This window comes from Oryctolagus cuniculus, chromosome 7, assembly GCF_051225735.1.
Source record: "Oryctolagus cuniculus isolate XC-2025 breed Fujian yellow rabbit chromosome 7, ASM5122573v1, whole genome shotgun sequence".
NCBI classification, from domain to species: domain Eukaryota; kingdom Metazoa; phylum Chordata; class Mammalia; order Lagomorpha; family Leporidae; genus Oryctolagus; species Oryctolagus cuniculus.
The window spans coordinates 116,081,878-116,102,389 of record NC_142873.1 but is presented as its reverse complement, the minus strand read 5'-3'; the positions used below and the strand labels follow the sequence as shown (position 1 = coordinate 116,102,389).

Here is a 20,512-nt window from a genome sequence, read left to right as displayed (position 1 = left end):
CAATCACCTTTGAGCCTAATTTACAGGTGAGAGAATTGAGGGGAAAGGAATGAGAGAGGGGTGACCCAAACAACCAAGCCCACATGGCTAACAAGGATAAAGGAGAGATTTAAATTAAGATTTTAGCTCCAATGTAGTGCCCTCTATCCACTTCTGAATGCTCACTGTACTCCCTGGGAGCCTATTCCCCTGTTCTAATCAATCCATGTTCAGAATGTAACAATTCGAATAGGATATTAGGTAAGTTAAATGGGTTCCGCACTAAGGATTCACTAAAGGGGAAGAATGACTACATTTTATTGAACCTAATTTGAGAGCTATCTGGGAGCATTATCTTCAATGGGACACCCAGAACTAGTGTCCCCAGCTAAGAGACACTGATAAATAAAGACACCAGCATTAGAGTAACATTACAGCCATGTGTCCAACACAGAGGTGAAGGATCTCGGGGTTGGGGCATGCAAGCTCTGGATGGCATTTTATTTCCTGTAAAAGCCCTCAGAGGAAGGATGAGCTTGGCTTCAATGAGGTCTGCCATCAGGCACGATGCCTATAGGCACTTCCTTTGGAAGAATCATCTGCAGGCAAATTGGACACGCCTGCAATGCTTGATGCCTGAGCAGTCCTGGTGGCTGGCATTCATACACACCATTGGCAGTCCTGCATTTTACAAAACCCTTAATTTCCTTCGTCAAACATAATACTAATTTCCTCCAAGGTTGCTATGAGTAGGGAATGACAAACAGAAGCCTGGGGGTGGACAGCAGAGGTGGAAGGAGGTTTGTGCCTTGCCAGGGAGCTGGCCAATAGAGCCCCCGCTTTACCAGTCTCTGTTTTGAGACCTTTCTCCATTTGAATCTTATTTCTGACTTCTTCTTCTTAACTTCTGCTACGTTCCTGAAGTTCACTGGTGTCTCTCTCTTTCCCAGGGCCCTCTTTTTATAGTTCAGTCTACCTAGCTTCATCCCCGAGGAATACTTGTATCAGGCTCCTTTGTCTGTGATCTGGTCATGGCACTCTGCTGCCAGTCTGGCTATGGGTATCCCCCTTGTACTTGTGTTCTCTCAATCCTTCTCTCTTATCTTCCTTACAAGACACCTTTATAGAGCACCCCCTCAACTGTAGGCTCCAAGGTTTATGGGAAACACGGACAGATCACAAACATCAACTAGACAGGTCTGAACTCAAGTCCTAGTGCAGCAATTCACTAGCTCTACACATTGGAGAAAATTGCTTTCCTCCTCTGAGCCTCCACTTCTTTCCTTATAAACGTGGACAGCAAAAGTTTCCTTTAGGAGAAGGCTTTATCAACATTAGCAGATGGGGGTGCTCAGTGGTGATTGTTTTTATCATTCCTAGAGCTATGTGCTAGAAATAATGATACAGAAATGCAGCTCATCAGACACACACACACACACCCCACTTGATCCTAGCACCATAGGAGAATGCAAAGAGTGAGGGAAAAATGCAAATGAGAAAAAATAATAAACCATATTAGGTGATTTAATCGGGAATCTCTGTGTTTCTCAAAGGATCCAGAAATCACTATACAGGTAAGATGCTGCATTCTTTTTTTTTTAAAGATTTATTTTATTTATTTGAAAGACAGAGCTACAGATAGAGGTAGAGACAGAGAGAGGTCTTCCATCCGCTGGTTCACTCCCCAAGTGGCGCCAACAGACTGAGCCGAAGCTGCGCTGATCTGAAGACAGGAGCCAGGAGCTTCTTCCAGGTCTCCCATGAGGGTGCAGGGGTCCAAGGACTTGGGATAGCCATCCTCTACTGCTATCCCAGGCCATACCAGAGAGCTGGATCAGAAGTGGAGCAGCCAGGTCTTGAACCTGCACCCATATGGGATGCTGATGCTTCAGGCCAGGACATTAACCCACTGTGCCACAGCGCCAGCCCCAGGGGATGCTGCATTCTTTATCTACTTAGAAACAGATGCCCTTGCCCTAAGGTGCCTTCACTGATGTTGCTGATCCTGAGCAGTGGGTGGGAAGATTGTGTTGACCAGATGCCCTCATTACACTTTTTCCTGCCACTCTGAAATAACCAGATCCTTTCCACAGGTCTCTCCTCTCTCCTTTTGCTCAGCCTTGAACCAAGCTTAGGAGATATTCACTCCCTCCCTCCAGCCCTGGTCTTCTGTTATCAACCCTAGGAGCAAGTTCATTTTCTCCCCAACACTAAAAATCAAAATCCTCATGTAACAGCTCCATGATTGCCAGGAGATAATATTGGGCTCTTCACACACAGGCAGACCTTCTCCAGTGGTGCCAATTTAACCCTGTTTGGTGGCTTTGTTCATTGAGAATAGGATACCATTGGAGGTGAGATGTTATGAACATAGATGTGTTAAACCCTTAGTAAAGAGTAATTCTCCCAGGGCTGGCCCTGTGGCACAGTAGATTAATCCTCTGCCTACAGTGCTGGCATCCCATATGGGTACTGGTCCTAGCTGCTCCTCTTCCGATCCAGCTCTCTGCTATGGCCTGGGAAAGCAGTGGAAGATGGTCTAAGCAGTTGGACCCCTGCACCTGTGTGGAAGACCCAGAAGAAGCTCCTGGCTCCTGGCCTCGGATTGGTTCAGCTCCAGCTGTTGCAGCCATTTGGGGGAGTGAACCAGCAGATGGAAGACCTCTCTGTCTCTCCCTTTCACTGTGTAATTCTACCTCTCAAATAAATAAATAAAATCTTTTTTTTAAAAAAGAGTAATTCTCTTGGGCATTTCCCCTTCCATTTCATTGTGTCCTGGGTGCTGTCATGATGTTTACTGAAATCTCTAGATTTTCATTTGGAGTTCTTGGCAATTCATTGACACATGTGCCCATCCACCAAATGTATCTTGAGGCCCTGCCATGAACCAGATGTTGCACTCTGCACTCATTGCATGCTGGTAGCATGGGCCAGGTGTGTGTTTTCTTCAACTTTGGCTGTTGTTCAGTGATAAATGTGTGCAAAGAGCAGGATGAGGCTGGGCCATGAATGTAGACTTCCAGTGTTACCTTATGTCTACATATTCATCTACGAGCCATACATTTGCCAAGTATAGAGATTCCTATAACAGGTTTGTGAGCTCACAATTGGTTGCCTATGTCACACTTTGAGACACAGATGTTCCCAGAGTCACTACCTCTTCTTTCATCATCTTCTGCCCAAGAGATATCTGCTCTAAGAAAAGAGTCTCATCTTGGGCAGCTTCATTGTCATAAACTTAATCTCATCACTCTTAGGTGCCACTCTTTTTTAAAAAAATCCCTTCATGGGACCAGTGCTGTGGCTGATCCAACTGCCTGCTAGGCTTGAGAAAAACAGAAGATGGCCCAACCATTTGGGCCCCTGTCACCCATGTGAGAGACCTGGATGAAGCTTCTGGATCCTGGCTTCAGCTTGGCCCAGTTCTGGCCATTGTGGCCATCTGGAGAGAAAACCAGAGGATGGAAGATTTGCTCTTTCTCTGTCATCCTGCTCTTTGTAGCTCTGATTTTCAAACTAAATAAATAAATCCTTAAAAAAATCCCTTCATTATTTTGTTTAGTTCTTTATTTGTAGTTATCTTCATAACAAGATGTTCTGTTCTGTTCTAATTTTTGTATTTCCTTTTTTCTGTTAGTTTCAAACTAGTCACTCTTAGTCATTCTTTCATATTTCAGAGTTTTGTTGGTTTTGGTCAGTTCTGTAATACTTTAAATTTATAAGTAATTTTTCTAAATGTAGCCATTTTCAAATGACCCACTATCTTCAATGTCTTTATCAAACAACTTAGGCAAAAAGTTACTATAGTAGACCCTGAATGACATAAGAATTTACCTTGGTACTCTTTTGATATTTTTCCTTTTGTTAAAAATTCAGAGTGTCCATATGTGTCACTCCATTGTGAGTTCTAAAGTTCAACATCTGATCATAGCCAGCATTTCCACAAACATGGTAGGAGCTTATCTGAGACTGGGAGATGAATTCAAATGCTAAGGGCCTCAGACAGGTGGAGCTGCTCAGACTTCTTGGACTCACAAAATATCTGAACATAAACAGGTCAGCTATGAGTATACCAATGCAACAACTAAGGAAATTGAGGTCCTCGGGAGCTAAATAAACGGATGCAATCAGCACTCTGTGGTGACAAGATTCAAATCAGGTCTTTGGAGTCTAAATTCTGTGATTCCCTCCCTCTCTCACTTTTGCCTTGTAAGCACCCAGAGTCCATGTGTTGTCTTCAAAAGGCATGAGAAGGATGAGGAGGAAACAGTTCTCGGAGAACAAAATAATCAGAAGGGCTTCTTTGTCACGTCATATTAGTGACATTAATTTTGCATAGAGATTGACATTTGGTAGGATGGTTAAGATACTGGTGAGGATACCACAACCCATATCAGAGAGAATATGTTAGTGTTCTGTTCCTGATTCTGGTTTCCTGCTGATCTGCACTGTGGGAGGTGGCAGGTGATGGCTCAAGTGGTTGGGAGAATGGATATCAATGAGTGAAAGCTGCCTTGAAACCACAAGCAGGGTCCAAAGCCCTATGGGAACTACTGGAATCTTGGTTTTCATGCAGATTGCTGATGTATATGATCTGCAAATGCCAGGACCTCTTGTCAAGGTGCTAAGCCCACCCATTAGGACAAGGAGCTGGAGTAGCCCATGGGATCTCGAGAGAGGGTGAGCAGCCACATGCCCAGGAGCAGCTTCATGCCAACCAGGAGCCTCTGCAGATCAGCAACAACAGGTACATGATGGCCACCACTTCCCTTCTGTTATCTCAACCACCCCGGAATCTTCCTGTGTCCCATCTAATGGGGACATATAAGAAACTGGATTCTGGGTTAATGTGGTTAAATGTAGCCAAGGTGACTAAAGGCAAAGCACTCACAATATCTGAGGAGGAAACTGATGCTGGAAGAGTGTTGACAAGAGATGCTCTCTGCAATGTGGGAGAAGCATGGAGATCTGCAGGCCTTTGACAGAGCAGTGCACAGATGCCTCCAGCCAGTGGGGGGTCTCCCAGTGCATTCACAGACACAGCCTCTATCAGTGCTTTGTACCCAGGGATTTCCAGCTTCTAAGACCAGCTATAGACTAGGAATACGTCTTCCCAACAACTCCCTTCCTTGCTGTCAAAGGTCAACACACCTGCTATTTGTGTTGTAAGGGTTTATAGTAGTACGTGCATACTATTTTAAGAAACAATAATGGCTAACATTGTAAATTTAGAAAATATAATATGCCAGTCCCTCTAACATGCGTTATCTTGCTTAATTCTTACAACAATCCTATATCCGATTTATTGTTTTTACCTTCATTTCACTGTTGCAAAACTGAAGCTTAAAGAGAGTGTCTGCACAATGTCAGACAGCTGTTCTGTGTTGGAGCAGAAATTAAAATCCAAGACATCCTGCTTTAGAATGCAACACCATCATCACCCCCCCCCCCAAAATAACATATAAGAAGGATTACCATATAGTTAAGAACCCTTTCAAAGTTTCTACAGATGAGTCTCCTAGCATCTAGAATCTCTGATTTCTTCTCAAGTTGGAGAACGTGGGATTCTATGAGAAGAATGAGGGCAAGTAAAAAGTTCACATAGGGGATCTGAGACAATGAAAATAAACAAAGAGCCATATATAATGCATTGAAGGGATGAATTGAAGAAGGTGGAAAAGGGGAGGAAGGATAGAAAGAAAAACATTTTGTGTCTTATTACTGCTTTATCACCCAAATGGGAAGGCATAATATCTCAACTATGATGGCTGTAGATGAAAATGAATGGAGATGAAAAGAGAAAATCAATATACTAAATGAACATCCAACAGCCAGTTATGCCAACTGAAGATTTCCAAGCAATTTTACAAAGTAAGTGGCAAAAAAACAAACAAACAAACAAAAAAACCAACACCTCACAAAACTTCAAAAGAACACCAAGAAGTAGAGTAGTGACTTTACAGTTATTCTGAATAACTCTTGAGGCTTCTCAGGACAGGTCAGACCCTCCCTAGGCTACCACAAGGTTGGCTGATGATGACATGCAGGACATCTCTCAGGATCACTTCCAGGAGACACCAGCAGCATGGAAGGCTTTGAAATTCACGGAGTATATGCTGATGTTGAAAATTATGGTTGCTGAAGCAATGTAACAGGCCAAGTGTGTGTCTCTCAACCCAGCTGGGGCCCAGCAGTGCTGTGAGCAGCTACTCATTTGTGGGATGTCCACCATGAACCCTTCCCTCCCAGCACACGTGACTTGTTGTTTGAGGTACAGTCCAAATAGTGTTCTCCCTTTCAATGCAGTTCCCAGCCTTGCTCTTCTGGGCTTCTCTCTCTCTCTCTCTCTGTTGTGTATGCTAATGAGTTACTTACCCAGAGGAGGACTAAGCCTGCATTTTTCTGTGTTTCCATTAATGACATCACTAGCAGCTGGGGAACATTCTGAAGCTTAGAGTCAGTCACTGTGCCTCCCTCCCCTCACATGCATGCCACCCAGTGACAGAGCCTGGAGTTCTTTCCTTTCAAAGGCCTCTCAAAGCCCTCTTTCCCACTACCTCTGCTCTAATTTGCTTCATCATCATCTCTTCACAGGAATAGATGAAGAACCTTCAAATACCATCTCCTCTGCCATGTTCAATGACGCATGAGGTCATCAATGATGTATCTTGAAATACATGATTTGTCTCCACTCCAAGGGGATACAATTTTTGCCAATCACAGAAGTGGAATCTCTTTAGATCTGCCCCTGGAAGTAAGTATCCAGGGCTGTTGTCTCCTCCAAGGCTACGCTTCACATATAAACCATGTGAGCAGTCCCTCTCCAAAGAAAGCTTCAGGGAAACATCTGTTCTTCCTTCTTCGGCTTGTTGACGTGCTATTCATAACTGACTAAACCAAGAGAACAATGCAGAGCCCTTAACCTTGACCCAGACAAGAACACAGACCACTGAATTGGCTCCATATTTAAAAACCAAGACTTTTGTAAAGCAGTTTATAGCAGGGGTTGATAAGGACATGATATACGTATGTGATATTTCCATCCTTCAAAGCTTTGATGGGTACATGGTATCCTTAATGATCACATTAGACAGGCATTGTTGTTCCCAGTTTATAAATAATCCACCAAAGGTAGCGATAGGGGGTAAGTGTCATAGTGACTTGCATAGGGATTCCCATATACTGAGTGGCAGAACCCAGCAGAAACCTTGAATTCCCAAGTCTAGAATAAGGCACACATTGGAGAAAACTTATACCTCATTACTCTGGGTGCTGAGTTTAAACTTTAAGTCATTACATATCTATATATTTTCAGGCTCTGTCTACAGGCAGAATGCATTAGAAATATTTATTAGACAGGCAGTCTAGGAAAGATGACTGTTTTAGGAAGCTAGTGTTCCCCAGTCCTCCTTAGGTAGGGAACCTTAATTTGTCTTTCCAAATTCACTCCACCTCAGAGAATAGCTTTGTGGATGGAAAACCAATAATAAAAGACCAAACTTCGTCCAGCTTCAAATGATCGGTCTCTTCTCTCCATTGTGGTAAATTACAGGCGTACGTATATGGCTGTGAATGCCTCTGAGTAACCTGCCAGCCTACTGGGGAGTGCTCCCCTATGCCGACCCACTCTGCTCATTTAACACTACTCATTAGAGGAGGCTGGGGCACAAGTCAGCTTAACATGTCAATAAGTCACCCAAGAAATGCAAAAAAAATCCTGACAGCTGAGGAATCCCAGCTCCCTGCCTCCTCCTCAACAGAAACCCTTAGAATAAAAGGTTTCTCAGCCTCCTCACCAGGTCACTTAAATGAGTAGTGACATTTGAGTCCCTCAGAGTAATTAATTTCCTCTGTCTCCAATAGCTCCTCATATTTTTAATGAATTTTTACAAGTCTTAGATCCTCCAGCCTCCCAGCCCCCTCTCTAGTCCCTTGTTCCCCAAGGTCCCATAACAAATAGCTCCCATTCTTATTTGCCTTGCAAACTCACATAAACTGGAAATGATAAATACATTATCTGGGCTTTTTAACGGACCATTGTTTAATTTTCTATGCTTGTCTGCCTGAGGAAGAGATGAATATTACCTTGTGGAGAATAAGATTTCTATTCCACTTAAGGGGGTTGGGGCAATCTATGGCAGAAAAGCAACACTCTGTTCATCCTAATAGGCAGTGCTGCTAATTAAAATTGTTGGAAGGGACATCCATCCACCAGTCTATGATTCATTCAGCATTATCCCCGGTAAACAAGAAATAGATACTAGAATGAATGCTCGTAATTTGTCAAAAGAATAGGCATTTTCAATTGTGCTTTCCTGGCTCCTGTCTGAAGTACATAATTCAGTGTTGCCATCATTTAAAAATTTAGGACCACAAAATACCGGTACTTGCTTCCTAAGCTCGTAAATCTACAAGTCTGTTTCCTACACAGAAACAGTTATTTAACATGTGGTTTGGCTTTATATTCCATAATTGAGAATAGCTCTTTTTGTTAGTAAATATATTGCAATGGGAGATATTTCAAAAAAAAAAAAAAAAAAAAAAAAAGAAGAGCTAACGTGGTTTTGTTTAAGATCAAACCAGTCTGAAGCCATCTATCAGAAGAGGGTAAAATCTAGGCAGCAAAACCTAAGGATCTTAATGACATTTACTAGACACTGAAAGAAATGAAGAAAGAATCAATATTCTCTCTCTGACCACAAACACAAGTAGACCAGAGAAAAGCCACCCTAAGCATTAATTCCCAAAAGCACCATGAATCCTCGAAGGTATTTTAAGGAGAAACATGAAAGCTGTCACTTCAAGACAACCCAGAGACATTTGTGAGCAATTTTCCCAAAGAGAAAAATTTTCCATGCGCCAGCAAAATCCAGCCAGACTCAAATGTTTACCTTCGTGTTGTGCAAAAGGGTTCTTCAGTCATGAAGACACAGAGCCAGGGTTCATCACCATATCTTGCTGAATGCTGGAAACAAACACATTTTTATAAAGCAAACATTAATTATGTAATGGTCTTTCTTCTTTCATCCAAGAAACATGTACTAACTTCCTACCATGCACCAGGCATTGGGAATACAGAGATGGGAAAAACACAAATACTGTCAACATCCAAAATCAACACTTACTGCCATTTGTTAAGTGTCAGGCAAAAGAAAAGTCCACAGAACACCTCTTAGGAGGGAGTCAGGATGTGTGTGTTTGTGAGTCTGTGCAGATCTATTTCTGATACACGTGTGTGTGCACACATTTGTGTGCATATGTATATATTTCCCACACACATTTGTAATTCATCTGATTCTCTGATTCTCTTAAAGGTATGAACTTATGCTTTGCAATCAGTGAAGTGGGCACTGGACTAACTTGTCAAGAGTCTTAAAAGTGATCATATCCTTTCATCTGTAATTCACCTTCTGGATTTCTTCTTAAGGAATACAGGCCAATATTTATACACAGAAATTCATCATACTTTTATTTGTAAGAGAGAAATAACCAATAGAGGAATGGTAAATTGAATGATAGTATTATTGCAGAGAACAGTATTATACATATATAAATAATAATTTTTTCAAGATATGGGAAACATATTTTTATAATACAACAAAGTCATTGATAAAGTTTGAGGTCATCCACGTGGAAGATGTTGGTGTTAAAAAATCACAATGGCTGTCTTTGTATCCCATGATAGGTTATTTAACTCTTACTTCTTTGTTTTCCAAATTCTCTACAGTGATTATTCTTGCACTATTTTTCTAACCAGAAAATCAAGAGAACTTTCAGTTCCTATATCACAATTTCTATGCCACTTCCCTCATGCCCTGCTCTTTATTCCAGGCCCCTGTAGCAATACACTGCATTTCAGAAGCTAACACTGTACACTAGAGTGACCCACTCCCTCCCTCTCCTCGAGAATTCCTCTTATTAAGACATCGTGCCATATTATCCTTTGCTTCCAATGAACCTAGTTCAGAGATTGGCAAATAGCTGTCACTCAATCAATGTTTGCTGCATAAAGGAAGGAATGAGTGAGTGAATGAATGAATAAAAGACCTAATCAATGTAATTGACTTGATTAAAATTACATTAAGAAAATGTTCATTCAAAATTATGGGTGAGAGTGGAAAGTTAAATTCCATTTGGGGGCCGGTGCTGTGGTGCAGTGGGTTAACACCCTTGCCTGAAGCGCCGGCATCCCATATGGGCTGCTCCACTTCCTATCCAGCTCTCTGCTATGGCCTGGGAAAGCAGTAGAAGATGGCCTAAGTCCTTGGGCCCCTGCACCCACGTGGGAGACCCGGAAGAAGCCCCTGGCTCCTGGCTTTGGATCGGCACAGCTCCGGCCATTGCGGCCATCTGGGGAGTGAACCATCGGATGGAAGACCCCCCTCCCCCCGCCGCCGCCTCTCCTCTCTGTGTAGCTCTTTCAAATAAATAAATAAATATTTAAAAGTATTTCATTTGTATTCACAAAAGATAAAAGATGGAAAGCAGAGAACAAACTTTGCAGAGAAGATAGTAAAAACAAGAAAAAAAAAAGAACCCTTAGTTACAAAAAATTAAAAAAAAAAAAAAAACAACCTCAACATAATGGAATATCACAGCCTAATGATCTTCCAATGTATTCCAAAACCCAGAATCTGCTTAAGGCAGAAGTATTTCTCTAGTGACAACATCCCATTGCAACAACGCAGTTTGAAGTCACATATACAAAAACTAAGTAGATGCTTGTTATTAGTTTTAATCAGCAGTGGCTGGTTAACCCTCAGCTAAAGAAAAATTTCTACACGACAGATCATTGTAGTTTTTTTTTTAATAGAAATTCAATTTAATCTACTCATAAAACTAGTGACATAGCCAGGACATTAATATATCATTATATTTTCCTGGAGACAGACCCAATTTTAAGAATTTTAAGAATCATGAATATGTTTGGCCTTTCTAAAGCTCAGTTTTCTTATCTATAAAATAGGTTAATATTGACATAACCCTGATAGTGTTATTGTGCAAAACAAATAAAATGACAGGAAGTATAGAATTCCAAACAGGCTTCAAGCTCGTATGTTTCTATGTCAAGACCTGGAGCTCTTAATATACATTAGCTTCTTTTGTATTGTGTTTCATGAACTATGCTAAGCACCATACAAATTCTGTTTCATTTCATCCCCATAGTGTTTGTCGTTAAGAAGACCTATTTGTTGACTTGATAATCCTTTTGAGTGCTATAAAATAGGAAGTAATGCCCTGTCCTTCATTTCTGATTTTAGTTGTCTGAATCTCTACTCTGTTTTCCTTAATCCATCCGGCTGAAAATTTGTAGATTTTGATTTTTACAAAGAACCCACTTTCAGTTTAATTATTTAATTATTTTCTCATTAGTTTTCTATCATGTAGTTTGTTTTATGTTGTCATTTTAAAGATGAATGAACTGTGTCACCATTTTAAACCCTTAAAAAGCTAAGATTCAGAGCCGGCGCCATGGCTCAATAGGCTAATCCTCCACCTTGCGGCGCCGGCACACCGGGTTCTAGTCCCGGTCGGGGCGCCGGATTCTGTCCCGGTTGCCCCTCTTCCAGGCCAGCTCTCTGCTATGGCCAGGGAGTGCAGTGGAGGATGGCCCAGGTGCTTGGGCCCTGCACCCCATGGGAGACCAGGAAAAGCACCTGGATCCTGGCTCCTGCCATCGGATCAGCGCGGTGCGCCGGCTGCAGCGGCAGCCATTGGAGGGTGAACCAACGGCAAAGGAAGACCTTTCTCTCTGTCTCTCTCTCACTGTCCACTCTGCCTGTCAAAAAAAAAAAAAAAAAAAGCTAAGATTCAAACTTAAAGAGTCTGGCTCCAAAGCCTAATCTCACTACTACCTGTTAGGAAAGGAAGGCACTGATCTGGGTTTTCACCTCGGCTGCGCCTTAAAACACACGTCAGATTCCAATTTTATTGTGTCACACTATATTATTTGATAGGCTATGGCTTCAACTTTATTCCTTCCTAGTCACACTTAAGTGCCCTCCTATTTATTTTCTTATTAAATATGTCAAGCATGAAGTTGAATATAGACATAATTATAACAAAAACCTATGTGCTGCCATCCAGCCTCACCAGACATTATCATATTTACTTGAGATCTTTTCTTTTTAAGATAAAACACAGTAAATATAAGCAAAGTCACCCATGAATTTCTCGTCAGTCCCACAAAAATAACTTCTACTTGCCTAAATTTTCATGCATGTTTTCCTGCTCTTATTTATATCCATAAACAGTAGATAACCTTGTTTTGCATGTTTTAAAACTTTATTTAAATGGAATTCTTCTGAAGCCTTATTTTGTTCAATATTATGTTCTAAATATTTTGGCACTTTGATATAACTTTTTGGGGGGGGGGGGCAGGCAGATTTAGACAGTGAGAGAGAGACAGAGAGAAAGGTCTTCCTTCCATTGGTTCACTCCCCAAATGGCCACTACAGCCTATGCGCTGCGCTGATCCGAAGCCAGGAGCTAGGTGCTTCCTCCTGGTCTCCCATGCGGGTGCAGGGCCCAAGCACTTGGGCCATCCTCCACTGCACTCCCAGGCCACAGCAGAGAGCTGGACTTGAAGAGAAGCAACCGGGACAGAACCCAGTGCTCCAACCGGGACTAGAACCTGGGGTGCCGGCGCTGCAGGCAGAGGATTAGCCTGATATAACTTAGTTTCAATTTTTTTATTTTAACATTCAGATAGTATTTTGTTCTGTTATAGTCAAGCTTAATCATCCATATCAATGGACAATTGGTTGGTTTCCAACTTGTGCTAATAGAGATAACACTGCAATGGACACTGTATACTTCTTGGGCACAAGTGTGATATTTCTCATTGGACTTCTTGGGCCATACAGTACAAGTATATGTATCTTCAAAAATTATTAGATGTTGCAAATAGCAGCACAAAGTAGTGTTCATACTAACCTAGCATTAGTTATCATTACTAACATTTTGTACTGTCAAACTTAAAACTTTTTCTAATCTGATAGATTAAAAAAAGTGTTTAGCTTGCGTTTCTCTAATCATTAGTGAGACTACAAATTCTTTCATGTTTTTCTTGGCCATTTAGGCTTTTTCTTATGCTACTTTTTTCACACACTTATTTCTATAGTGTGGTCAGAGGGGACCACGTGCAATAAATGAAGAAGATGGTAGTTCGTCACATGTTGTCATGGAAAAACCAGAAGCAGGAAAGGGAGGGATGAAGCATTCTGGGGATTGCAGTTCAATCTTAAATAGACTAGTTAGGGAAGATGACATCAGGGAGGTGACATTTAGCACAAGACTGCACCAGGAAGGTGACATTTGTGAGCACAGTCATTGGAAGGACACACTAAATAGAGGAAACAGACAAATGGCAAAATGGTAATAATATTGGACAAAGTATGTGGTGGTACATAGAGGTTTACCATAATTATACTCTAGACTAATCTTTATACTTCAGATACCAAGCTTTTCACAGTTATACATGTTGCAAATATTTTTCCTAGTCACTTTTATTAGAGTGGCATGCTCATATAAAACATTAACATTTTTAAGTAACAAAGTATATTGGTATTTTCTGCTATGGTAGGTGCCATTTTTGTTTTATGCACTAAGCCCCTACACCTGGGTCAAAAAGACCCTTATACAGACCAACAATTCCTTCTGCAGTTTTACAAGTTGTGCCCTTTCACAATTAATCCACCTGGAATTGACATTGTATGAAACAAGCACAGTATTCTATAGTTTTTCTGTATAGATATGTATTGTCCCAGTACTATTCATTTTGTAGTCCATTGTTTCTACATTGATTTGTAATAATGTATTTATCATGGATAAAGTTTCAACCTGCAAAGTCTATTTGGAGCTCTATATTTTGTTCCCATGGTCTACTTTTCTGTAGCTGTGCAAATGCCCATACTACCTTCTATACTATAATTTTATTATAAATGTTCACAGCTGGTAAAAAATATTATAGCAATCATCTACCATTATTCACTCACCTGTCCATTCAGCCAGCCAGCCAGCTCATCCAGTTACCCATCTCTATTCATTTATACATATTTGTTGAGGACCTAACTGTGCCAAATACCAGTTGGATCTTTGTAGACTTAATGACAAACTCATCAGATATTCCTGCCTTTGGGGAGCTTACATTCCACATCAAACAAAAATGTTATTAAAGTTACAGTGTTCCTGACAGTGGTAAGTGCCATGGAGAGACATGAAGCAGAGAAGAGGGATCCAGCACATGTTCTTGTCTGACATAGACTAAATATCCAATGGGACAGAAAGTAATTGTTTTTAAACATATTCTAGAAATTTAGATTTGAGAGAAAAATAGAAAATGCTCATGTTAGGACTCTAGCAAAAGTTTATACTGTTTGGTGAAGAATCTCCAATCCTGAGGGAGTGAAAGGCAGCCTGTTCTCTCCAGGTTGTGAGGACAGAGGAGTCATTCACAGTAAACTGAAGACTGTGGCCACCTCTGAAGTCATGTTTGCCCCTCTTCCAAAAAAGTAGTGAAACTTCCCTCAACTGCACCTAAAGCAGAGGAAATTTTAATAAGTGGTGGTTTCTTACTCACTTTAAACATGGCTACATTAATAAGTGGCTTTTTTTTCCTCCTTCTTGCTACCTCCAAAAGAGGCAGTTTAGAAAGTATTTAGTGGTGATTTCTGTTACAAATGCCATTCCTACTTTTATGTTTCTGTATTAATCTTGCTTTAAATCTGAGTAGCATATGCTATGGTCATTTAATTTAACCTCTCTTTGGTGTTAGAAATTTATTTTACAAAATTGTGCTAAGACTTCAGAAAAAGAAAACAAAACCGCCATGGTTTAAAAAAATTTATTTCAAAAAAGTTTATTTAGACATCATTTGGCTGTTATATTTTCTTTGAAAACGGCAATAATTTATATATTTGTATCTCTCTGCTTTGGAAGTGTAACTATATAAGCTTGTTTACCATTTTTAATTTTACAAAAATAAAATAAATATTTTGGTAAAAAAAAAAAAAGGAAATCTCAACCCCCAACATAGTGATTTCAAGAGGGGATGTTTCTAGGAGGTAATCAGTTCACGGAGATGGAACCCTCACGAATGAGATTAATGCCTTCAAAAAGCAAACCCAGGGAACTCTTGCTCTCTCTCTCTTTAAAATTATTTATTAATATATTTGTAAAGCAGAGTAACAGAGACAGAGGAAATGGAGGAAAGGCAGACACACACACACACACACACACAGACAGAGAGAGAAAGAGAGAGAAAGAGAGAAAGAGAGAGAGAATCTTCCATCTGCTGGTTCACTCTCCAAATAGCCCCAATGGTCAAGGCTGGGCCAGGCTGAAGCCAGGAGCCATAAGCTTCTTTCAGGGCTCCCATGTGAGTGCAGAGGCCCAAGTACATTGGCCATCTTCTATTGCTTTCTCAGGTGCAAAGCAGGGAGCTGGATCAGAAGTGGAAAAGCCGGGACTTGAACCAGTGCTCATATGGGATGCCAGAGTCACAGTCGGTGGCTTTTCCAGCAGTGTTATCCAATGGCTCCTCTCCTGCTCTCTCCACCAAGTAAGGTACAAAGGGAAGTCAGCTGTTTGCAACCTGGAAGAGGCCCCCACCAGAAACCAGAAATGCTGTCACATTAGTCTTAGGTTTCCATCCTCCTAAATCTGAGGAATCAATATTACTTTTTTAAGCCACTAGCCTAAAGCATTTCCTTATAGCATGCTGAATGTCCTGTCATTATTCCAGTCACCAAGGAAAGTTCTGGGAATGGGCCTTTGACCTAGTCATTAAGATTCTGCTTGGGATGCTTACATATCAGATGGGAAGTCCTAGGTTTGACTTCTGACTCTGTTCCTGATTCCAATTTTCTGCTAATGCATAATCTGGGAGGTACCAGGTTCAAGCAGTTGGGTCCCTGCCACCCACATGGAACATCCAAATTGCAACTCTGGCTCCCAAGTTTGACCTGGCCCAGTCATGGCTCTTGTATGCATATGGAAAATGAATCAATAGATGGAAAATCAGTCCCCCCGCCTTTGCCTTAAAATAAATAAAAATAAAGAGTCAGATCTCTTGTGCTAGGATTAAAAAAAAATAGGAGCAGTCATAGAATGCATTCATTTTGCCTGGGACTTGGCTGAGGCCTCACTCACAATGCAGGTCCTGAACCAGAATGAGAGTGCAGTTTGTTATCTGAGAGCACTGGGAAGCCTAGAAGAGGGCTGCTGCTTCTGGAGACCTTGGAATTGGTCCACAGTCTCCCAAACACAGATGTTTTATAAGCCATCTAAGTGTCACACGCTAAAATTTAAAAAACACTACCTTTCCCATCTTCTCAATTCAGAGTAAAACTTCATGGTCTGTTGCTTTGTTAAAAGAAACATTTTATTGGCCGGCACCGTGGCTCAATAGGCTAATCCTCCGCCTAGCGGCGCCGGCACACCGGGTTCTAGTCCGGTCGGGGCGCCGGATTCTTTCCCGGTTGCCCCTCTTCCAGGCCAGCTCTCTGCTGTGGCCCAGGTGTGCAGTGGAGGATGGCCCAAGTGCTTGGGTCCTGCACCCCATGGGAGACCAGGAGAAGCACCTGGCTCCTGCCATCGGATCAGCACGGTGCGCCGGCCATTGGAGGGTGAACCAACAGCAAAGGAAGACCTTTCTCTCTCTCTCTCTCACTGTCCACTCTGCCTGTCAAAAAAAAAAAAAAAAAAAAAAAAAAAGAAAGAAAGAAAGAAAGAAAGAAAGAAAGAAACATTTTATTGACATACATTAAGTACATAAACCAAGAGATGTACATAAGTGGACAGATAAATGTTTTCTGTCATCTTGTTGCACTCATAGCCAACACTCAAATCAAGAAAAAAGCATTATTAGTTTCCCCAGAGTCCTCATGATTCCCCACCCCCTCTCCATATTTTTAAGCTGTATAATAAGAGTACTTTGTTTTTTATATGATATGATTCAAGGAAGCACTATTTATAACTATATACCAAATGATATAACATCCACACAATTTTTATACTCTCCATATTAACTACTATACATAAGAGAAGACATGTGACATTTGTCTTGTTGGGTTTGGCTTATTTCACTTAACATATTGCTCTCCAGTTGCATGCATTTGTTGCAAACGTCAGGATTTCATTAGTTTTTATGGCTGAGTAATAATCCATTTTGTATAAATAGCACATTTTTTTTAACCCAGCTGTCAGTTGATGAGCATTTGGTTGATTTTAGCTGTTGTGAATTGAATTGCTGTGAACATGAGACTGTAGGTAACTCTTTCATGCTGATTTCATTTCCTTTGAATACATTTCCAGGAATTGGATAACTGGGTCATATGGTAAGTTTATTTTTATTTTTCTGAAGAATCTTCACACTTTTTTTAAATTTATTTGAAAGACAGAATTACAGAGAGGCAGAGAAGAGAGAGAAGTCTTTCATCCACTAGTTCACTCCCCAGATGGCAGCAATGGCTGGAGCTGCGCCGATCCAAAGCCAGGAGCCAGGAGCCAGGAGCTTATTCTGGGTCTCCCACATGGGTGCAGGGACCCAAGGACTTAGGCCATCTTCTACTGCTTTCCCAGGCCATAGAAGAGAGATGGATGGGAAGAAGAGCAGCCGGGACTAGAACCGGCACCCACATGGAATGCCAGCGCTTCAGGCTGGGGCTTTAACCTGCTGCGCCACAGCGTCAGCCCCACCACACTGTCTTACCTAATGGTCATACCAGTGTACATTCCCACTAACAGTGAATTAGGATACTTTTTTTCTCCATATCCTCAACAGTATTTGTTATTTTTGATTTCTGGATGATAGTTATTCTAATTGGAGTGTGGTGAAGTCTCATTATGGTTTTTGTTTGCATTTCTGTGATGGCTAGTGATCCTGAGCAATTTTTCATGTGTCTGTTGGCCATTTGTATTGCATCCTTTGAAAAATGCCTATTTGTATCTTTTTCCATCCAGTACTTAACTGGATGATTTTGTTGTTGTTGAGTTTCTTGAACTCCTTATATATTCTGGCTATTAATCCTTTATTAGATGCATAGCTTGCAAGTATTTTCTACAATTCTGTCAGTTGCCTCATCACTTTGTTAATTATTTCCTTTGCTGTGCTCCTCATCTTAATGTCCATTTTTTCTTTTATTGCTGGTGCTTCTGGGATCTTATCCAAAAAGTCTTTGCCTCAGTCAATGTCCTACAGAGTTTCCCCTATGTTTTCCTCTAGTAATTTGATGGTTTCAGGTCTTAGCTTTAGTTGCTTTTTAAAGTTCATTTTATCCCAGTTTTCATATCTCCAGGCACTATGGCCACAAGTCTGGGTGAGAATTTAGTATGTTCTCATATTAATACAGCGGGCTTTGCAGGACTCTGGATGAGTTACTTCCCCTTTCTGCACTTCTGTTTCTCCACTTTAAAATGAAAGAATGCCTAATCACAAGCTTGGTGGGTCATTCAGGACTGCATGGAAGGATCCTGGTGCATTTGGTATACAGAAAGCATGTCATAAATGCAGGTCTTATTATTATTACATTTGTTATACAAAGAATTCTGGGCATTTGCCAAGGATCTCCAGAACATGTCCACACTCTGGCCCTGCCTGGGTCTAGAACCCCAGCATTCCTGGGACCTGTTACTGTCTGTGGCACACTGAGAGTACACACACACTCTAATCCTGGTCCCCATACTCTATCATCATTACCATATGAGGACTGTCTGTATCCCAACGAGAGCCGCCACATGTAAGCAGCATTGGCACCTGAGGGCTGCCTCATCTGCATATCCTGAACACTACAGCCTGTTGGATGGGAGTCGCAGAGCTGGAATGCACACTAATTATATCCAGGGCTTGCTAATTTGCATACACTCACTCAAAGTGAAGGTGTGGGCAGTGACATTCCTCCAAGAGTCCATCACAGGACTGGAGCTTTCTACTGCAATGTGCAAGGATCCCATGTTTTCACAGCTCACACAGCAGAGGTCTTGCTGGCCTTCCTCTCTACTGATGCTCCAGCCAGTCTCAAAGTTTGCAATTTCCTCTCTTAAGAACCCACACGCTGGCTCTAACCCACAGGGACAGTTCAGCAACAGCCTGGACAGTGAAGCATCCAGAGCTACAAGGTAGTCAGTGTGCTTCCTCTGCAGGTAAGATGCTCCAAACTTTTCCCTTCCTCCCAAATGAACACATCCATGTGTGTGATATGCATTAATAAGATGGAAGTCAAGAGAGGTCAAATACTTTTATGTTTGATACATATTTGCTATGTTGAATAATTCTATAATAAATATAAATAACTGGAAAAGGTTATCACTGGTTGTGTGCTGCTTATTATATCAAAGATAGCAGATTAACAGAATATAGTTCATAGGTCTTAGACTCCAGGTAGCTTTGAGAGACTGCTTCACTTATTATTTATTTAACTATCCATTCATTTTTTTAACTTTTTTTTTATTTGACAGGTAGAGTTACAGAGAGAGAGAGACAGAGAGAAAGGTCTTCCATCTGATGGGTCACTCTCCAAATGGCCGCCATGCCGGCACTGCGCCGATCTGAAGCCAGGAGGCAGGAGCTTCTTTCTGGTCTCCCATGAGGTGCAGAGCCCAAGTACTTGGGCCATCCTCCACTGCCCTTCTGGGCCACAGCAGAGAGCTGGACTGGAAGAGGAGCAACCAGGACTAGAATCCAGCGCCCATATGGGATGCCGGCGCTGCAAGGTGGAGGATTAACCAAGTGAGCCACAGCGCCGGCCCCTTTCCATTCATTCTTTCATGCAACAAATGTTTATTGAGCGCCTCTCAGATTTCAGACACTGGTCTAGATGCTGGTGATCCACTGCTGCTCACAAGTAAAATGAGGGCAGACAAGTGAACAATGATAGACATGGAATCCATACTGACCAGTGTGAGAACATAAATGGGGTTCACCCTGGAGAGAAGTCCAGGAGTTCTACTGCAAAGATAACTCAAGAATACAACAAAAGTAAGCTAAACAAATCTAAACTATACTTAACAACATATGCCCTATCTGTTCCAACAGCCCTGGGTCTTCAGTCACGTCTCCCGCCCTGGCTCACACATCTTGCACATTCCAAGGTCTGCTGTCTCTATATTCATCTCCTTGTACTGCCGCTTGCTTTGATTTTAGTCTTGGTGGACCATGGACCTCCTCTGCTATGATTTCCAAAATGTCCATACGTGTAGCTTCTCCCATTCTATAGAAATTCTCATTCAAGATAACTCACTTCTGTTCTCTGAGAGTCCCAATACACCCTTTAAGCCATAGAAAAAAGCTGGCTGCTAAATGAATTCTTGGGAAGCTTCTGGGTGACAGTTCTTTGGCCCCCAGATCTGATCTGAGGTCTCCACATGTCCCCTGAAGGCACAAGTCCCCAGCTCAGGGCTGCCTACCATGTGTGTTGTCTGGCTGAAACGAAGGGCAGCAGGGCAGAAACTGGATCTGCTGACATTGCAGTTTACACAAGCTTTCACGGAGGCTGTAAAACACCCTTGGTGGAGCACACCAGTAAATTGTCCC

General features: G+C 41.7%; 1 protein-coding gene across 4 annotated transcripts in view; it reads right to left on the bottom strand.

Moving 5' to 3' along the window:
- The window catches only part of DAB1 (DAB adaptor protein 1), a 917,259-nt gene that overhangs the window by 672,514 nt on the left and 224,233 nt on the right, over window positions 1-20,512 (bottom strand). For all 4 annotated transcript variants that reach the window (XM_051857724.3, XM_089337350.1, XM_089337351.1 and 1 more), the window contains exon 2: window positions 8,871-8,944. The gene's annotated coding sequence lies outside the window, so the exon portion shown is untranslated. The remainder of the gene's footprint in view (window positions 1-8,870; window positions 8,945-20,512) is intronic.